The sequence below is a fragment of the Octodon degus genome, unplaced genomic scaffold, assembly GCF_000260255.1.
Source record: "Octodon degus isolate 3935 unplaced genomic scaffold, OctDeg1.0 scaffold00021, whole genome shotgun sequence".
In the NCBI taxonomy this organism is placed as follows: Eukaryota; Metazoa; Chordata; class Mammalia; order Rodentia; family Octodontidae; genus Octodon; species Octodon degus.
This window is the reverse complement of record NW_004524597.1, coordinates 13,760,275-13,776,116: the sequence shown is the minus strand read 5'-3', so window position 1 is coordinate 13,776,116 and position 15,842 is coordinate 13,760,275. Positions and strand designations below refer to the sequence as shown.

The 15,842-nt window shown below is 44.3% G+C and overlaps 1 protein-coding gene and 1 pseudogene across 2 annotated transcripts in view; one reads left to right on the top strand and one right to left on the bottom strand.

Moving 5' to 3' along the window:
- The window catches only part of Dgcr2 (DiGeorge syndrome critical region gene 2), an 88,100-nt gene that overhangs the window by 68,343 nt on the left and 3,915 nt on the right, over positions 1 to 15,842 (bottom strand). The gene's annotated exons all lie outside the window — the stretch shown is intronic.
- Positions 10,382 to 11,287, top strand: LOC105741725 (annotated as a pseudogene).

The window sequence follows — 15,842 nt, the reverse complement described above, 5'->3', positions numbered from 1 at the left end:
AGTAGAAAGTCTTTGCACAGCAAGAGAAACCATAAACAGTGAAGAGAAAACCCACAACATGAAAAAAAAAAAAAAGTTTGCCAGCTATTTCTCAAAGGATTACTATTGAGAACATATATAAAGAACTCAAAAACAATCAGACCTGCACAAATTTGAAGACTCAATCAGGCATAGTAGTACATGCTTGTAATCCCAGCGCTTGGAATGTTGAGGCAAGAGGATGATTCACTATGCACTCGAGATCAGTCTGGACTAGTGAGCTTAAGGCCAGCCTGAACTGCATAGCAAGACCCTGTCTCAAGGAAAAAAAAAAAGACAAAACTCAATCTAAAAATGGTCATCTGAAATGAATATATACTTCTCAGATAAAGAAATACAAACAGCAAATAAAATATAATTTTAAAATGTTCAACATCATTGGTCATTAGAGATGCAAATTAAAACACTAAGATTTCACATCACCCCAGAAAAGAAAGGCTATTATCAAGAAATTAATCAGGGGCTGGTGAGATGGCTCAGTGGTCTAAAGCACCTACTTAGAACAAGCTTAGCAAAGCACAGGGACCGCGGTTCAATCCCCCAGCACCACATGCCAGCCCGCCCTGCCCCCTGGTGGGCTGAGCTGGCCACACACACACACACACACACACATAGAAAAAAAAATATTTTTTAAAGAAATTAATCAATATCAAATGCTGATGGGGCTGCCATGTCCTCTATAAACATTTTTTTTTTTTTCGGAAGCGGGGATTGAACTCAGGCCCTTCCACTTGCCAGGGAAGCACTTATTCCATTGAGCCATCTCCCTGGCCCCTCTGTAAACATTTGCATTTTGAGCTATCTCCTACTATTTCCCTGACTCCAATCAATCTTTGAAGTTATTCTTCTTTGCCTCATCCAGCTGCTGGACTGATTTCTCATGGTGCCTTGCTTTTTTCAGGAAATCTTTCTTTTCATGATCTCTAACTGCAAGCTTGTCTTCTATATTTGAGATCCTGTCCTCACATTGGCTTAATCTGCTGTGGATACTTTAAACGTAATTTTACCCCCTAGATATCAGCTTGAATCTGCCTTATGGAACCCATTTCTCTCCTATGCTAAACAATAAGCTCTTCTCGCTTCTCTCCCCCTCCCCCGTATCTGCTGTACAGTCACTAAGCATAGTTTTCACTTTGAACACCCTCTTTGCAGTATCTGAGAAATTATTTTTTTCTTTTTCTTTTTTTTTAGTGGAAGCAGGGACTGAACTCAGGCCCTGTGCTTGTCAGGCAAGCACTTATTCTACTGAGCCATCTCCCTGGCCCCCTGAGAAACTATTTCTGATTGGATTTTTTCTGGGGCGTCATTCAATTGCTTTGTTCTTACCACTTCAGAGTGGCCAGGTGGGTTGGCTTTCAGATTGTCCCACCTCACTGCCCCCTGGGTTTGCCTTTAGTGAAATGGATGTCTGGGTTTGCACTTTGTTTAAGTACACCATGTTTTCTTTTTCTTTAATTTCTGGGGTGATGTTTGTAAATTGCCTATGGTGGATTGCTTCATTGCTTGTATTTAGAATCTTTACTCTCTGAGGTATCTTCTAGATATAACTGGTTTCTGGGTTTTGAACCTGTTGCAAGATCCTATGTCTTCAATCTGTTGGGGATGAAAAGTGGCTGCCTGTTTGGCCCAGCTCCTGTTCCTTTGGTACTGTGCCACAGTATTTTCTGTAAGCCTTAGTCAATCCCAGTCTTGGAATACCAGGAATAGCTATTTAGAACAATTATGTCACTTTTGGCTAAAATGGTACCATCAGCAATAACAGTAGCAAAAATCACAGCCTAGTAAATGACAACCTAGGTTAACTTGCCACCTTTAACTATATTAACTAATTTATACTTATATAACAAAATCTACAACAGGCCAGAAAGTTATATGCAGTATGTAAGTCCTTAACAGGTCAATTTTACCCTCAGGGGTTCAAATTTAAAAGGGGATAAGCAAAAAAATAGTCAGAAAAAGAGGAAGAAATCAGAAGTAAGGCTTGAGGATGATTATGCTGAGAAACTGCTACAGAAGACTGGAGGGGAAAAGGGAAAGAAGAGATAAAAAGAACGTAACAGAACCATAACCACAAAGAGGCTAAAAATCATGTTTACGCTCATAAAAACAAGATCAAACAATGAAGGAGAAACAAACAAAAAATAACAACAACAAAATGTAAACAGAGAAAAAAGTCCATTTCCAGGATTGTCTCTGCTGTCACAGGTGTACAGCATACTCTTTGTATGCAGACAAAGAGTCTCTGTCCGTTCTGATCTACCCCAGCAAGCCAGCAGTAGCGCTTTTGGGGGAATCACAGATAATATCACAGAGCCTGCATCTTCTGGCCAAGAGCAGATTCACTTGGCCTGCAGCTGTCAGTGCACCTGTCATGGGCCTGAACCCAGCTGAGAGCCACTAGTTGGAGCCAGCAGTTGCTCTGAGTTCTCAGCTCAGCCAGGTCCACTCCAAGACAACTAGAATCAATCACTATCTTGCACAGGATGACTGAGCCCTCAGCAGTCACTCACTCCCAGCTAGTGCAGTCTTTCACATCCACTGCTCCCCTCTACTGTTGTCTCTCTCCCTGGAAGGCCTCTGGGGTTGCCAGCAGTCACATGTCCAAAGGTTTGAATGAATCCTCTCACACGCTGAGTCCCATCTCAGGGAGAATCCCTGCAAGATATCTCTTTCCTCTTAGTTGAAGTTCTTCTCTTCATTCTTTCCATTGGCTTCTATCTGTGCTTCAGATCACTTCCCTCCTTTTTGTCTTCCTTGTGTTGCTATTCTTCAGTGTCTGAACGGCAACACTGAGACAGGCTCTTTCTCTGCTGCTTACCACTCTCCCATCTTGGGCTACTCCCAGCATCTTGGTTTCATTATGAAAATCGTAATTTTCTTCATGGAACTCCTAAACGTGTGCCCAGGCCCCTGGGCACAGTCAACTACCATAGTTCTATGCCATGCAATGTGCGGTAATAGCAAAATTTGTCCCCTATACAAATTCAGGAATCTCTGTGTAACAGAAATTCTGTCCATAATCAATTTCTTCTTTGTGCAAGCCCTAGTCTTGTCTTAAATTATGTAAACTGAGCTGTCTCAAATGACTGTGATATTTAGTATGCTGTCTAAATGGTTTGGAAGTGATTTCACCTCAGCATTTGCCAATGAAAAGCAAGAAGAGAGTATCAACAGAAGCATGAGTTTGTATTTACAAAAGAAATAAAAAACGTCCAACAAGACAATGCAGGAGAAGGTCCTTGTACACCTCCTCCCACCACTGACATCCCACTCAGACAAAGCCTTCCACACCTGGAGCAGCAGGCATCCATGCCCTGCAGGTGCCCCCAGGACCAAGAGTCCCAACACCCCCAGTAAATCACTTCCCAGTTAGATAGCGCAGCCTCTATCACACAGACACTGGCTCAGGCCAGTGTAGCAACTAATTCCCAGAGGGGTCTTTCTACAGACTTTCAATCTTTCCTCTAATAAAAGGTGCTTCCAGCAAAGGATATTTGTTCAGCACCATGCTCCAAAATCATGAGCAGGGGCAGATGAAAGATCTACAAGCAGATCTGTCTGCGTCTCCTGTCCACAGCCACATAACTCTAGGGCAGTGGTTCCTATTGCACAGCAGGAGGGACAGAACCACTTGTTATGTATGGTTCTCTGCACTTTTAGATGGGGCTTTTTTTTCCCTGAAGGCACTGGGAGCCAGCCAAAAAAATAAAAAATAAAAAAAAAATAATAATAATAACCCTTCTTTAGATGGGGCTTTTTTTGAGGTAGTTGAATCTTAGAGTTTGTGAATGATTCATGGCACACTGCTAGGATTCAGGGTGCTAGGATTAAGGGTGGATGATTGCTGGATCCACATGCTGACTGTATTGCCACAGCACTAACCTCAGTATTTTACATAAAATAAAAGGGACAAAAAGGCTTGTCTCTTTCTTTTTGTTGTTGTTTTTGCTGTCTTCCATCACCATGACTGGTTGTCCCTCTGCCATGTGCCACCCTTCTTTAGAGCCAGCCAATTATGAATGAAACCTCCACAAACTGCGAACTAAATAAATCTTTCCTTCTTTAACTTTGGGTGTCAGGTATTTTTTCTCAGCAAGGAGAAAAGTGACTAGGACACTAGTGTTAATAAAAATCACCAAAATACAAAATGGGGTATAGTGCTAAGAGGTCTTCTAAATAAAGCCATAGCGGGCCAGGGAGAGGCTCAGTAGGATAAGCTCTTTTTTATTTTTATTTATTTTTTTTCCAGAACCAGGGATTGAACTCAGGCCCTTCCACTTGCCAGGGAAGTGCTTATTCCACTGAGCCATCTCCCGGGCTAGAATAAGCTCTTGTCTGGCAAGTGCAAGGGCCTGAGTTCAATCCCTGGTTCCGCTAAATAAGTCAATAAAGCCATAACCTCTGTTCTGAGGTCAGAGTGAAGAAGAGCTAGAATGAAACCTTAAGATATGAGCGGCAAGCAAACCATGAGACACTGGGTATGCCTATGCCAAGGGAAAATCCTGAATAAGAGCCACCAGCAGAAAAGGTATACATCCTGGATGAAGCACTCTGCTCAGTGGGACCCAGAGGAACTTTGGGAGCACATGGTTTCACAAACTACATTATAGTTCAGGAACAGATGCAGTTGGCAAAAGAGAATGGCAGAGCAGCAGCCCAGAGAGTGGACCTGTATGGACAGAACTACAAAGTGAGGAAAACATAATCAGGTCTTTAAAGCAGTGTACAGGAGACCATTCTAGAATCAACTGACCATATTATAAACTCTTTACCCTCTCAACAGAGCATTATACCACTTGTCCTTTCATGAGTACAAGTGCTACTGTCAGCCCTCCCCCAATAATTGCCCTGGCCCCTTTGTAATGACTGCCCCTTCCTGACACCAGTAGCTTACCTGGCCCCTCCAACTTCCTGGAATAATGCCTGGGGGAATCACCTGGAAAGAGGATCCAGAGACATAAGACAACAGGGGCTGAGGATGTGATAAACACCTGTAATCCTACCATTCTGTTAGGCTGAGGAAGAAGAACTACATTACACCTTTCAGCCAAGGATGGGCAAATTAGAAGGACCTGTCTCAAAAGTTTTTACAAAAGGGTGGGATAGTAACAGTGCAAAGGCCCTAGGTTCAATCCCTAGAACATTTAGGGGAGGAAGGGAGGACAAACACGACAGGCCTCTGTCCCCAGACTGTACTATTTCTACTCAGCCTTGCTGGGATCCATTCCATCATCAGTAAAACATGGAGGTGACTATCCCTACACTGTATTCCTCCCCTAGTAGTCCTGCGACTCAAGGGAATAGGGATCACTAGGAACTATTCCAGGAAGTGCCCTAAAGAGGCAAATGATGGGGCTGGGGAGATGGCTCAGTAGAATAAGCGCTTGCCTGGCAAGCACAAGGGCCTGAGTTCAATCCCTAGTTCCGCCAAAAAAAAAAAAAAAAAAGAGGCAAATGCTCTGAGAAGGTCCCACACAAAGAAAAGGTTGGTAGCAGACAGGATTCCAGGGAGGGGCCTTGCATAGCTTGGCTTGTTGCCACCTGGAGGCAGGGACATCCTCTGTTCTGCTGACTTATATGCTGCAGCCTTGAGGATGCCAGAATCTTTTATTAATTTTTAAACAGGCTCTCACCAAATCACTGAATTGGCCAGGCTTACTCAATCTTGCAATCCTTTTGTCTCAACCTTCCAGCAAGCTGGGGTCACAGATGGTTGCCACCACGCCCAGTTTACAACTTTTACTCTTTAATAATTTTTTTTTCCCCCAGTACCGGGATTGAACTCAGGACCCTGCGCTTGCCAGGCAAGCACTTATTCTATTGAGCTATCTCCCTGGCCCTCTTTAATAATATTAGAGGGCTGGAGCTATAGCTCAGTGGCATAAGCACCTGTTTGGCAAGTGTCAGGTCCTGAGTTCAGTCCTGAGTTCAATTCTAGATACCACAAAATACTACTACTACTACTAATAATAATAATAACAACAACAACAATATCAGACTTACAGCAATGTTCTCACATACCCCTAAGGGTCACCTTCAGGGTTTTTTGGTAGTATGTTTGACATTTGGTTATATGAAATATTTCCTTTTAAAATGCTTTTCCTGGGGCTGGTGAGATGGCTCAGTGGTCTAAAGCACCTACATGGAACAAGCTTGGCAAAGCACAGGGACCGGGGTTCGATTCCCCAGCACCACATGCCAGCCAGCCCCGCCCCCTGGTGGGCTGAGCTGGCCACACACACACACACACAAATAAATAAATGTAAAAAAAAAATTAAAAAAAAATAAATAAAATGCTTTTCCTTTTACTTTAATGACTTTTTGACTTTTTTTTTTTTTTTTGGTAGTACAAGGGATCGAACTCAGGACCTTGTGTTTGCCAGGCAAGCACTAACTCCACGGAGCTATCTCCTTGGCCTTCAATGAATTTTTAATTGGCAATACAAAAATATTGGGGCTGGGGAGATGGCTCAGTAGAATAAGCAAAACTCTACAATGCTATGTTGGATTTAGAAGAAATAGTGTGAACTCCTACAGATACAGATGGACACAGAAAGGTGTAGATGGACACACAAACACCCTTCCTGGCTAGGTGGAAGGGATCTATCTACCAGCAACAACATCCTAGACACCCTTAGCCCAAGCCTAGACTATGGCAGGCAAGTCTAGAAGGGTAGTCACATCTTCCCTCTCGTTTCTCAGGGGCCCTCTCTCTGAAAGCCCTCCCCACCCTGGGATAAATAGCTGGTTAATTACTCAGGGAGGATCCAGGTTGGTTGCTGTTGGTGCTAAGATTCCCTTCCTAGATTTCCCTGCCAAGGCCCAGCATGTCCGCAGAGAGGACATGTAGTACAGCCAGGAATAGCAAGGTAAATTGTACATATGCATGTCTCTGTATCTGTGGAAGTTCACATTGTTTCTTTTAGTTCCAACACAGCATCATTGAGTCTTGTGCTTACTTTCCCTGTTCAGTATTTGTACCTCCCTCCTTCACCTCTCACATGTCAGCCCTGCTAACACATGAGGAATAAGCTTCCCTCATCATGAAGCCTACGCCAGCTGGCTCTGACTCGCCCCTCCTCCATACCCTCAGACACCCCCCCCCCCGCGCGCCCACCAAAGGCAGTCCTGCACAGGCCCCTGTCCCCCTTGATGCCCCCACTAGGGCAGCTGCAAGGCCGGCTGCAGAAAAAAGCTATTACTCTTTATTTCAAAATATAAGTGATCATTTGTGCACTTCTTTAGTAACAGATTTTTGAGCGCTCACTCTGTGCCTGACCAGGCCCAAGGGACACAACAGGAATGTGACAAAGAGCAAAATGTCTCAGTGTGAACAATCCTAACCCTGTGCAAAACATAGTAGCTGTTTTGAGCCCTCTGGGCAAGTCACACATGCTCCTCTGATACCCAGATTCCTGTAGCACTCACTATGTGGCAGGTCCAACTTAAAACCACCAAGTTCTGCTGCCTTTAAGAGGAAGCCCTGTTCTGGGAGATACACCCATGACCCTGTGCACAGAGTCAGGGGTTCATACAGAAGAGTTCAGTCTGTACGGCACTAGAAGGGTTGAGGCAGGAAGATGGGGAATTCATGGCCAGCCTGGCCTACCTGGTGAGTTTGAGGTCAATGTGACTACAGCAAGACCTTATCTCAAAAACAAAAGATTTGAGTTATAAAGATGTGTTTTTAGAAGTTTATGCGTGCCCATTTTAATTCTAATATCTCCATGAAACCCTACTATGATGCCATGTTGCAGTGAAAAAACAGGCACAAGAAAATTCACAGAAAGAGCCACAGAAAAGATTTCACTTCAAGAGCAAGTCTCTAAAAGGTTAGTGCTCTGCAGCTGCCCAAACTGGCTGCAGGTAACATGAATCAGAAAAGCCTTATCTATATACAGCTCATGTGTCACACGGCGGGCTTTCCTACCTCCAAAAGCAGTCCTCAGTAGGCCCAGGACACCTGGGCCCACAGCCTACTGCATTCCAACCACAGGACCCCAATCATGCTCCTCCAACCTGGAATTGCCTGCCAAAGCCCACCCTGTCTACCCTGACAGCACATGCAGCCCAGATGGGAGTGGCAGCATGAGTGGGGACTCACTTTCATCAAACTTCCAGGACAACTGAGTAAAGCCTGCCACAGACAAAAACAGTGCCATATACCTAATCATATCCCAGTGCATCCCTGCTCAGGGAACTGTGAGCTGGAAACTGGGCTCTCAGGATTGCCTACATGCTCTACAGACCAACAAGGGAACCAGCAGTCCCCACACTCAGCTCTCCGATATAAAAGCACACATGATGAGGGAACAATCTAGCAGCACACCAAAGAAAACATTTAATCTATTACAAGATCTCTACCATGTCCTAAATATTGTCACTGACAGATATCTCTGAAAGTCAAAAACTTTCAATGGTTTCTCAAAGACAAATACAAAGGGAAGCAAAGGAACTCCCCAATGGTGAAAGCCTCAGGTCCATCAGGAAAAGGTTGAAGTCTAGATCACTACCATCACAACCAAGAGTTCACACATACACAGCCAGATCAACTGCCATCATTACTAGAAAGACGTACATGCAGCTGGCCACTAACATACTACTAAAGGAACACACATGCAATCAGATCATGGCCATCACTGCAAAGAGGCACACGGACCCAGTGATACACACACGTGCACACGCCTGGATATCACTGCCATTTTTGCTAAGAGAACGCCAGCATTACTACATCAGCTACTACCCCTGCTGGGAGGACAGGTGTACATCCAAATCACCTATCACCACTAAGAGAACACAACTGTTCAGCATTTCTGGAAGTGTGCAAAGAGGAAATGGTGGGGAAGGTGTCCATAAGCTAGGACTGGGAAAAAGACCAGGAATGGGGCAGGAATGACACAGTATAACAGCACAGACATTCAACAGCAGCAGTCCAAACACCTCAGCCAGCATAGGAAACAGGAGCAAGAGATGAGTTCTACTTAGCCCCACCTCAATATCCTCAGTAACTCCTGCTCTATGCCAACCACTGCCTCAGGTCTGGGGGAAGGTCTCAGGAATACAGGAAGGCCTGTAGTTAAAACTTAAGCTGGCCCAGAAGGAGGTGAAAAGGCACAGGTTTTTTTTGGAGGGCTGGTGACAGGAATCAAACTTAGGACCTTGATCTTGCCAGGCAGGTGCTGTGCCGCTGAGCCACATCCCTGGCCCAATGCATATTAAGGTGATTTCCACTTGTGGTTCTGGTCTTAGGAATGAAGACTGCTGTAAGATGATGTGTTCAGGAAAAAAGGTGCATGATGTTTGTAACCTAGTTTCAGAAAAAACTGCTATGTGTTTTGGTACATGTCTATAAGGTGTTGACTGAAAAAGTGAATGTTTAAATTTTTAAAAAGTTGACTACAGTAATAGGTGGGCATGGTGGCACACGCCTGTAGTCCTGGCATTTGGGAGGCTTCTGAGGCAGGAGGACTGCTGTGGGCTTGATGCCTGCTGGGTTACAAAGCAAGTTCAAGGCCAGCCTGAATTTATACAGCAAGACCTTTTCTCAAAAAGAGACAAAAAAATTAAAAAAAAAATTACAGTAAAAGACAGACTGCCATTCATCCCCTCAAAATACTCCCCCTTGTTTATTGTGGGGTGTCTATTTTGTTTTTGTCTTTTTGAAAGAGTTTCACTATGTAGTTCAGGCTGGCCTTGAACTCACTTTGTAGCCCATACTGACCTTCAACTTGCAATATTCCTCTTTCCTCAACCTCCCAAGTGCTAGGAAGACAGACATGAGCCACTACATCTAGCAACTCCTCTTTGTTTTGAATACACTTATTCCATGGTTCTAGCCACTTTTGTCTTTTGTTGCTTTGTTTTTTGGGACAGTGGGCACTGGAGATCAAACTTGGGATCTTGAGCTAGCCAGGCAGGCACTTTTTGCCACTTTCTAAAGCAGTTCTGAAGTGCTCTTTTGTGAGTGTGTATTTACACTGACATTGCTGCCTACATGTCCTGAATCAGTTCAAAATATTTACTTTTCATGGTCATTTTATCTTGGGAAAGACTTACAAGCTGCACTATGCTACTGAACAAGGAGAATGGACAAACTGTAACATTTCTACAAGTGTGCCTGTCTATTACATGCATTCAGCAGCTACACTCACCATATTTTTTTTTATCACATCTTGCAAAGACACTCAAGAAAAAAAAGACTTCCAAAACTGCTTCACAAAGTGGCAAGGACAAAACGCCAAGAATGAGAGAAGAGCAGGACATCGGAGCAGAACATCCAGCTCTGTTCTTTTTGCCTCGCTCTCATGCTGTGGTGTGGATGCTCGCCAGAACACCTTCCACCATGGCCACCTAGGCAGGTTCCTACTTGAACAAAGCCATCCAGCAGATGTACATGTCCCTGCCTCAGAACAACAAAGTCCCAGCCATGTATATCTGGATTGACAGTACCAAGGAAGGATCAGGCCACCAGTCCCACATCCTGGACTGTGAGCCCAAAGATGTAGAAGAGCTGCCTGAGTAGAATTTTGATGGCACAAGCACAATGATGGAAAACCTTTTAGAGCTTTCAATGATAATGAATTGCAGCACTCCTGCCACAGGCTCACCAAACACTGCAAATCTAGCACTTTCCAGTCTAAAGGCTCCAACAGTGTAACGTGTACTTACCCCTAAAGCCATATTTCAGGACCCCTTCTGCAAAGACCCCAATAATCTAGTGTTTTGTGAAGTTTTAGAGTATAACCAAGCCTTGCAGAGACCAATTTAAAACACAACTGTAAACAAATAATGGACATGGTATATAAGTAGCAGCCTTGATTTTGAATAGATCAATGGGACATGGAACAGACTGTGGGGACACATGGCCATCCCTTTAGCTGGTCTTCCAAAAGCTTCCCTGAGCCCCAAGATCCATATTACTGTTGTATAGGAGCAGACACAGCTAATGGCAGGGATACTATAAAGGTTCACTATCAGGCATGCTTACACACCCGAGTCAAGATTACAGGGGCAAATGCTGAAGTCATGCCTGCCTTATTCTAAAGTGTCGTGTAAAGGAACCTCTATGGGCGACCATCTCTGGATGGCCCAATTCATCTTACAACATGTATACAAAGATTTGAGAGTCATAGCAACCTTGATCCTAAGCACAATTCCTGGGAACTAGAATGGTCCAGGCTGCCATACTAACTTCAACATAAAGGCAATGCAGGAAGGGAATAGTCTGAAGAGCCCATCAAGAAACTAAGCAATGGGGCTGGTGAGATGGCTCACTGGTCTAAAGTACCTACTTAGAACAAGCTAAGCCAAGCAAAGCACAGGGACCACGGTTCAATCCCCCAGCACCACATGCCAACCAGCCCCGCCCCCTGGTGGGCTGAGCTGGCCACACACACACACACACAAAAAATAAAATAAATAAATAAATAAATAAATGAAACTAAGCAAGCAGCGTGAGTGAGACCCTCTTCCACCCCCCTTGGGGTCCCCCACACCACTCCGCAACATCCCCACCCCCCACCCCAGCCACCAAGTGAGAATTTCTGCCACGTTCTGGGGACCCCCAGATCCAGTCCTAGCCCAGGCCCGGTGAGTGTGTGGGAGTGCTTCCTGCTACCCTGCACCAGCAGGACCTGCCGGTCCCAGCCCAGGTACAGCGTGGGTGAGACCCTCTTCCACGCCCTTGGGCCCCCCACACCACTCCATAGTACCCCCCCCACCAGCTCAGTAAGGATTTCTGCCGCATTCTGGGGACCCCCAGATCCAGTCCTAGCCCAGGCCCGGTGAGTGTGTGGGAGAGCTTCCTGCTACCCTGCACCAGAGGGACCTGCCAGTCCCAGCCCAGGAGCAGTGTGGGTGAGACCCTCTTCCACCCCCTTGGGCTCCCCATACCACTCTGCAGTACCCCCCCCAACAAGCCCAGTGAGAATTTCTGCCACGTTCTGGGGACCCCCAGATCCAGCCCTAGCCCAGGCCCGGTGAGTGTGTGGGAGAGCTTCCTCTCCCCTCTACTCCACCTTGTCCCCTCCAGAATCAGCTCAGGCGTGGACTACAGAAAGAGTAAGGAACAAAGGCACCCAGCTAGTCCAGGAACAGAACATCTTGCCAGAGGGGCACAACAGGATCACTCCCAAGGGAGGCAGCAGGAAGGAGCTGAGCACAGCAGCCACACCCAAGCCAGGCACAGCAGGATAAATCCAAACTTTGTAGATCTGCACCTGAACTTCAGTAGGTGCTACGGTTATAACTGCACCAAAGCTCTACAACAAAGGTCAGAAGACAGTGCTACACAAAATGACAACAAGAAGCAGCAAAATGCAATTTCAAACCCCAAACCCACCCATAACAAGTGCAGAGGACACTAACCCAGAACAAACTGGGAATCACACAGCTGAAATCAACGAATCAACGGCTTCTGAAATAAAGAAAGAGCTACAGAAAGGTATAGAGGAACTCAGATTGGAAATGAAAAAAGAAATCCCTAAATTAATAGCATCTGCAGTGAAGAATCAAATGCAGAAACATATGGAGGAAACCCAATGCCCACCCAGAACAAGTGCAGAGGACACTAGCTCAGCTGAAATGTATGAATTAATAGCGTCAATAGTAAATAAACAAAAGCAGAAAGTTATAGAGGAACTCAGAGCTGAATTCTTTTCTACTAGCTCAGCTCAAATGTATGAATTAACAGTGTCCATAGTAAATAAGCAACAGCAGAAAGTTATACAGGAACTCAGGGCTGGTGAGATGGCTCAGTGGTCTAAAGCACCTACTTAGAACAAGCTTAGCGAAGGGACCGCGGTTCAATCCCCCAGCACCACATGCCAGCCAGCCCCGCCCCCTGGTGGGCTGAGCTGGCCACACACACACACAATTAAATAATTAATTAATTAATTTAAAAAAAGAAAGTTATACAGGAACTCAGAGTGGATTTCTTTTCTGAAATATAAAAAAGAATTCTCTGAACTCATAGCATCTGAAGTAAAGAATCAACCACAGAAACATAGGGAGGAAACCCAATCTGAAGAAAACACTGCAGTAAAAGAACAACCGCTTCTAAAGAAGACATCGATAAAAAAATAGAAGAGATTAGAAAAATGACAGATTCTATGAATTACCAAAACTGAATAAAAAAGATATAAAACTACTCAATTAAAAAAAAAAGACGGAGTCCTTGAATGAGCAATACAGGAAAAGAAATAGATCGCATGAAGCAGAGTCAAAGAGATACAGAGGAACTTAAAATCTCAGTCACAAGCTTGCAAAACCATTTAAGTGAAAGTGAAGACAAAGTTTCAGATCTTGAAGAAGCTGGTGCAGCTAGTGAAAAGGTAAGAAAAGATCTCTTAAAAACAACTAGGGGAGCCTGCCCCTTATCTCAGTTCTTTAAGTGGCTGCTTCAACAAAGCAGTCAGGATCAGGTTGCTGTGGTTCGATCCCCACAATTCAAGCCAGCCAACCATGGCCTGAAGGCATTCGGAGCAAAAAAAATAAAAAATAAAAACAACTAGGATGCAGGAAAAAATAATCCATCACCTGCAAGATGATGCAAAGATGAACAATGTGAGACTAATAGGTATCAATGAGAAAGAAGGAGTCAACACAAAGGACATTAAAAAAATATGAGCAGAATAGCAGAAAACTTCCCAAACATGAGGAAACAATCTGACATTCAGGTAACCGAAGCATACAGAACGCCAAGTAACCTCAACCCAATGAAAAACACAGCAAGACATATAATAGTCAAGATCCCAGAAATTCAGCTCAAGAATAATATTCTGAAAGCTGCTAGAGAAAAGAAGCAGATCACATTCAAAGGAAAACCCATCAGAATTACAGCTGACTTCTCTTCACAAACCATGAAGGCAAGAAGAGCATGGAGCAGAGTACTTCAAGTCCTCTATGAAAAGAAACTAAGCAATAGGCTGGGGAGATGGCTCAGTGGTCTAAGCACCTGCCTGGCAAGCCCAAGGACCCAGGTTTGATACCCAATACTGCAAGCCCTGGAACCCTAGGCACATGGAGCCAGCCACTGAAACCAGGTGTGGCGGCACACACCTATAATCCCAGAGCTGGGGAGGCCGAGACTGGAAAATCACTGAGTCCGAGCTGCATAGCAAGACCCTGCACCACATAAATAAATAAAGATTAAAAAAATAATAAAACTAAACAAGAGCCAGGAATGTTGGTGTATGTCTACAATCCCAGCACTCAATCCAACACTCAGTACAGCACTTGGGAAGTTGAGGCAGGAGGATTGTTGTGAGTTTGAGACCAGCCTGGGCTACAAAAGACAAACCAGCCTAAGCTGTATGGTGTAACCTTGTCTCAAAAAGACAAAAAAAAAAAAAAAAAAGAAAGAAAGAAAGAAACAAAGCAAGTGGTACCAATAACACATTTGTACCTACAATCCCAAAAGGGAACTGGAAAATGTCCAGAACCTAACTGGATTCCATAAAATCTCCAGCATCAACGACTTTTCTGTTGACACAGTCAACCATAGTGCTAGCTTCCAGGTTCCCTAGTCGGCCAGAAGACCGACTCAGTTACTTTGAAGACCATGGTCTTCTCCCAATTGTGACTCCTTTGCTGTAAAAGAAGCCTTCATCTGCATGTCTTCTCACTAGACTTGCAGCCATCAAGGACCTTCTAGTTCTTGATCTGCTGCAGCTCTTCCCCATCTTCCAGTCGTCTTACTTGTCCCCACTATAAATCAAAGGTTATAATATCAAGGTTTTTTTTTTATTCCTCATGCTCAGTTAATCTTGCTTTCTTTGTCCAGAGTAAGAGGGGTCAAGTTTTTAATCTTTTCACACCTGCCCACCCCCTCTTTTCCCACCATGGAAACTTTCTAATGCACTAACAGAAGGTGAGCTTGAAAAGAGAACTGGAGTAAAATGCTAAGATGCGATATGTATATGTACTAATTCCCCAAGATGAATGCAATTATTATGTAGCTTAAATATAGTCTTTAAAAAAAAATTGGAAAAAAAAAAAAAAAAGGAACATAGGTCAGAGATTCACTGAAGACCATCTGAGGATTTTTTAAAAAAGAAAATGAATAAATGAATAAATAAATAAATAAAGGAAGGAAGAAAAATGGCCAGGCATGGTGGTACATGCCTGTAATACCAGCATTCAGGGAAGGATGAGGCAGGATCACTTAAAACTCAAGGTAACCCTGGGCTACAGAGGAACTCAAGGCCAACCTCAACTACACAATAAGACTCTGTATCCCCTCTGCACCCCCCACTCATTCAACAAACAAAAACCCCCCAAGGATCCTAAACCCCAAGTGCTTCAGGAAATACCTCTCCCTGAACAGAAGAGAAACCACAGAGCCAGGGTAGGGGGAGGCAACTAGAAAAAGTTGTCACAAGCAGATCCCCACTGAATACCACAAGTTAAAGAGCAAGTGTGGCCTAATTCACAAAACACAAGAGGCACTGAGCAAGGCCAGTCCATCCTCAACTTTCTCTCACTACTTTAAAGCTTCAGTCCTTTCCACTAAAAATATCCACACTTTTCCAATTCAATTCCTGTGCTGAACCACATGAAGGAAAATTCTAAATTTCAGAGACAAAAGAATTCTAACTAGGACCCAGATTTCCGTGTTAAATCCTAGCTACACTGCTCACTAGCTATCTGATTTTAAGCAAATCTGTTGCCTCTCCCAACAAGTTTGCCAGCAACACAAGACAGCTACCATCCTGCTACACCCCAGGTGACATGGCTAAGCACAAGCTAGTGATGGGCAGGGAGGGATCAGGCTCCTTGGACTGCAGCTTTGCTCAGTAGACAAG